General features: G+C 27.2%; 1 long non-coding RNA gene across 2 annotated transcripts; it reads right to left on the reverse strand.

Annotated features, from left to right (window-relative positions):
• Positions 1-2,547: 2,547 nt before the first annotated feature.
• Positions 2,548-5,252, reverse strand: LOC128291407 (uncharacterized). Of its 2 annotated transcripts, XR_008281180.1 has the most exons (3): positions 5,122-5,252; positions 4,099-4,170; positions 2,548-2,845 (listed from the first exon to the last, which is right to left on the reverse strand). It is a non-coding gene; the product is annotated as an uncharacterized LOC128291407 (long non-coding RNA). The 2 variants fall into 2 exon arrangements; XR_008281181.1 differs by lacking the exon at positions 2,548-2,845 and having other exon boundaries at positions 3,909-4,170.
• Positions 5,253-6,038: the final 786 nt, after the last annotated feature.

Genomic DNA, 6,038 nt, shown 5'->3' on the forward strand with positions numbered 1-6,038 from the left:
GTAAAATGAGAAATGAATCATGCTAGTTTTGGTATATGTTCTGTACAGGAAATGGTTATGATTTGAGTTGATGAAATGGAGGGAATTGGTATGACATGTTTGGTGCATAAAATAACATGTTTTGGCTAACTATTAATGTATTGAAATGGTGCGAAACGTTGTGTTTTAGGTATGCATGAGAAGGATGAGAAATGTGGCTTAAACCAAGCTTATTCTCACTCCACACAGCTAAGCACACAGGCATCTGGCTCAACCGTGTGTGACAAATGGCCTTGGTATACGGCCGTGTGTCCCCTGGGGTAGCCCTTCGAAATTAAGTCAGTATACCCTACATGTTTGGCACAGCTTAGACACATGGGCTGGCACATGGGCATGTGGCCGGCGGTGTGACCCAAGTCAGTAACCCTTCTAGTTTTCCTACGGTCATGACACACGAGCGTGTGACCCCTGAATTTGTGAAAATTTTATAAGTTTCTCAAAGTTTGCAAATGTTGTCGATTTAGTCCCAAACTACTTCTAAGCATGTTTTAAGGTCTCGTAGAGCCTTATAAGGGACAATGCAAATGATTTGAATGTATTTTGATTATGACTGCGTATATGTATAAATTATGTTATGATTGATCGGTAATACCTCGTAACCCTATTCCGGCTACGAATACGAGTTAGGGGTGTTACATTTGAACTAATCAATGACATTGTAAAAGATTGAGGAACCAAATTATATAAAAATTTTGAAGAATAAAGATTGAATCTTAAATTCGAATGCAAGGATCAACATTAAAATTTGACCATTATTATAATTTTAAATTTGAGTATAGCCTAAGGCTAAAACTGATATTTAAGCAATTTGCTATATAATACAAAAAAAGAAAAAGAAAAAGGGTGCTTTGTCCACGTGCCAACAAAGGTTCCTTTTACATATATTTAGTACTTAATAGTATGTTTTTGTTTTGGATTAATTATTTATTTCTTGACTAAATTATAGTGTAAAAATTTAAAGGTTATAATTTGTTCAAAGTTTTTGTACTCTTAGTATATTTTGGATTTAGTCTCTATATTTTTATTTCAAAAATTATCTCTCTACTTTTCGAATTTAAAATTTAGATCTAGTTATTAATATTATTAGAATTCTTTCGTGTTGGTGTGACATTTTGAAAAAAATATAAACTTAGTACTCATGTAACAAAAAAAAATTATAATAGACTTGAGTTTAATAAAGAATTTTAACGGTGCTAACAATTTTTAAAATTCATATAATCATTTTAATTTGAATAAATCATTTAGACTCTCTAATGGTATTATAAAAATTGAGGCATCAAATATATCAAAATTAAAATATATAGACTAAATCTCAAACTTAAACAAAATATAAAAATCAAATTAAAATTTAACCATTCTTATAATCTAAAAAGTAGAGGATTGATATTTAAATTTTAAAAAAAGTTTTCCTTTTATATATAGACTTATAGATAGTGGCCATGTTCCTATTTGACAAATTCTTTAGTTTGAATTCTATTATATTTAGAGGTGAGTAAAATTTAATTCGATTTAAAAATTTGATAAAAATTTTAATTTTGAATTAAATAATTTAAGTTATTTGGATCAACTCGAATAAAAATTAAATTTTTAATTTAACTTGAATATGAATTACACAATTCGAGTTGTCGAAAATTCAAATAAAAAAGGTAAAACTATGTTGTTTTGATAAATGTTTACCCATTAAGTTAAAAGTTAAAACCATTATATTATTTATGTAGTTAAATAATATTATAATTAATCTACTTGTTAAATAAACGATCCGTATAAATACAATATTAAATATAAATAATATAATTCGTTAACTCGACTCGATCTAACACTTATCTTTAATTATATAAAAAATTAGTTTAGATTCTAAATTTTGATATGCATAATTATGTAAAATGGAAATGCTTGCGTTGGATTTTTGAATGTTAGATATTTAAAAATAAAGAATCATGAGACCTCGGATGATAATTGTGTTAGATATTATATTAATTAAATACTATGTATATTTAAAAAATAAAGGATCATGGGACCTCGGATATTGAAAGGAATGTGTTATTATTGTACGAAAATCTGATTTTACAATTTAGGGAAAGATCATAAAGAACAACCCAACGGTCGTACAACAATAATTAGAGTAGACCTCTGTCAACCAACCTTTTTTTTTTATGTTAGGTTAACATTAATGGACCTGCCATCAAAGTTGAATCTAATTCAAACAATCAAACCTTTTCATTTTTCGCCTACAATAAGTAATCATATAAAACTATGCATAACCTACATCTAGGTATTTGATTTTGGACAGCTTAATTATAATCATTTCTTCAAATCATTCTCTTTTTTTTAAAAAAAAAAATTCATGCAATTTCATCTATTTTACTAATAATCTAGTCACCACATATATACTTGCATTTAATATATAATATTATTTATGTTATTTTATTCTCTTTTTTAACATAGTCAATTTGCATATATATTATTTTTTATCTTTATTGAGGAGCGATGAAACTCTTCCAGAAAAAGTCTTCGAAGTTTCGTTTTTGGAGATGTCAATCTTATTCCTCAATAATAGAATATATTGTCCTTTCGACTCCAACAGAAGGGGCACCTCGAATGTAGATGTATGACCACCCACCAAGAGGCAACATAAGTATCTCGCCCTTAATGGGATTTAAACCCTTCACCTATGGTATATAGGTCACCCGTTAGGGTTATGATACCACTTGAGGTAGTAATTGTTATGCCTACATCGTACATCTAAACACGTGTCCTCCAACAGAGCTGATCTCTCAGCGAGCTATGTGTATCTAGCGGACTTAACCTGCGCACGGAAACAAACCGTACGCTGAGTATACACTCAGTGGTATTTCTATAATCTGAACACTTAAACAATTATAAAACTTATTAATTTATATATATTGAACTATTCAAACTCAATGAGCATTCAAACATTCACTTTCCAACCATTGTTTTGGTCTACTTTAAATTTCAAATCATTTATTAATTTCAATAGCAATTAATCAATCAAGAATGTTCATTAACAATCGAACAATTATTTATTCAAGAATGACCACTTATTCTCAGAACAATCAATTATTCAATAATAACCGTTATTCAAGATCGATCAATTGATCGGTTATCTAGTAACGATCAATTATTCGTAATATCAATTATTCAAGAATAATCAGTTGTTTTATACCTTTATTTACCCTATTAACATGACTCGGACTCGAGCGGATACGGATCCAACCAACAAACCAAGACGGCACATAGTGCCTCATCGGCCCGTCAAAACAAAGATAAGAATAAAGAATAATACGGTACACGAGTACCTCATCGGAACAAATCTAGAACAAGAATAATGATAAGAATGAGATTCAACACACAAAGTGTTGAATCGATAATGATAACGATAATAAAGATTCGACACACAAAGTGTCGAATCTGTAATGATAATAATAATAAGATAAGATAAGATGAGTCGGCACATAAGTGCACGATCGAAGAAGCAAAACCCGTACTCTTCCATATCCTATGGCATGCCAACTATATCCGACTAGCCTGACTAGTTAATAGGGTATTTAATTCACTTTTCAGTATAATTTCTATATTAGTTCAGTATCAATTACAATTCACTTTCTCAATTCAATAATTCTTTCCTTAATATACCATTCCAATAACTACATATATTCACACATTTTCACAATCTCATACATTTTCATTCAATTCAATATATATATACATATCTCAATTATTCACATTAATTCATAATTTAATACAATTCAATTTACTTTTTATTTTCATATAATTGAATTCCACAATAAACACATGTTCATAATTATTTCACCACATTTTCAAATCAAATCATTTCAATAAAAACACAATACCAATAATTCATACTTTAATTATTTACCATAACATTCAATTAAAATACAACAATTATTAATTAAATTCACCCTTCAATTTCAATTAGTATTCATTTTATTTTAAATAATCTAATCAATGCACCTACCATACATAATAAATAATAAATTCAATAATTAAATATTAAGTTCGGATTATAGAAATACAAACCGTAGTTTTCGAGCTAACTCCCGCTGACTTTATCTTGTCCTTTCTTAGCCGAGATTTCCGGTACCACATTGACTACGAAATTAATACAATTCATAATCATTAATACATTACTAATTTATATCTTGAGTTACAGAATTCTAAATTAAGATTCGCTAATTTTTTTTGAAACTAGACTCACAAATCTTCTTACCATAAAATTTTCAGAATTTTTGGTTCAGCCATTAAGTACAATTTATTCTTTAAATTCACCCCTATTCTGCTGTCTGACAGTTTCAACCCTTCTTTACTAAAAATTAATTATCTCATAGTACAGAACTCAGATAATATTCCTGTTGATTTCTCCTAAAAATAGACTCATTAGGGATTCTAAAAATATAACTTTAAGCCTCTAATCATTTTTATCCAATTTTTGGTGATTTTCCAAAGTCAGAAAAGGGGAACCCAAATTCATTCTGACCTTATCTCACAAAATTCATTATATCTCATAATTAACAATTCAATTGCTTACACCGTTTCTTCTATAAGAAATTAGACTCAATAAACTTTAATTCCATATTTTATTCATCCTCTAATTCAATTTCTAAAATATTTGGTGATTTTTCAAACTTAGACTACTGTTGCTGTCCAAAATAGTCTTAGTGCAAAATGTTGATTTTCTACTTTTAATTTCAATTTAATCCTAACTAAATTCACTTACTTTTCTATTTTAATTAATACTTTATTTCTACTCAATTTTTAACCATACTCATACTTAACTATTAAATTTCCAGCATATTTTCCTAATTTCGAAATTTCATCAATTTAGTCCCTACAACATAAAACTTATAAATTACTTTACAATTCAATCATTATTTCATTTCTAACTTTAATTCCTATCAATCTAACCCTAATTCATCTTTTTATTCAACATGAACAATATTTAGAAATCTAATAACTTTCAAAATATTCACTTAATTTCATCAAAACCTTGTCCCAAAGCTTCCAAAACATCAAAATTAAGTAAAAATGGCTAAATTGACTTACCTATTTAACTTTCAAGCCTTGAAATCCCAATTTTCCCCTTTTCCCTTCTTTCTTTTTTTCCTTCCTTCTTTCTTTCCCCTTCTCTTTGTTTCGTTTCATCCTTTCTTTCTTTTTCTATTCTTTTTCTTTTTATTCCTTTTACTTTATATATATATATATATATATATTATAATTACTTAATAATAGCTATAATAAAATATCTATTTAATATCCAATATCTATTTTACATTTGTATATACATATATTATTACATTTGTCTTTCTTTAATCTATTCATTATATAAATATATTTTACTTAATACTAATATATAATTTAATAATATACTTATATAATAAGTAAATATACATGTATTTTACAATTGTATGGATATTAGTATTACACATTTCACCATATGCACCATACATTTGTCAACTTTTTATTTATTTTTCACATAAAAATCTTATAATATAATTATTTAATTAATAAATACATTTTATAAATAATAAATATCATTAATACTAAAATACAAGCATTACAAGTGTATGTATTTTAATAATACACTTGTACCCAATCATTACCACACATTTGTCTTACTTTTATTTATTTTTGCCATACACTTGGCACTCTTTTTGGCTTATTTACTTATTTAGCCCTTTCAATTTTCTTTATTCTATAATTAAACTTTCACACTTCATTCAATTTAATCCTTTTATCCAATTATCCTTAACTTAAGCTAATTCACTTAATTAAACTCTAATTAACCACTCAATTGTCTTCGTAAATATTTTTAATAAATATTTATAAATCCATTTTTTAGAAACGGAGACCCGAAAATTCACTTTTTCGATAACCGTAAAATTTGGGTCATTACAAATATTCCAAATGGTTCAACGGGTATATTGAAGATATGAAATAGTGAAAAATAGATACGTATCAAT

The sequence above is a fragment of the Gossypium arboreum genome, chromosome 4, assembly GCF_025698485.1.
Source record: "Gossypium arboreum isolate Shixiya-1 chromosome 4, ASM2569848v2, whole genome shotgun sequence".
Taxonomy (NCBI): Eukaryota; Viridiplantae; Streptophyta; class Magnoliopsida; order Malvales; family Malvaceae; genus Gossypium; species Gossypium arboreum.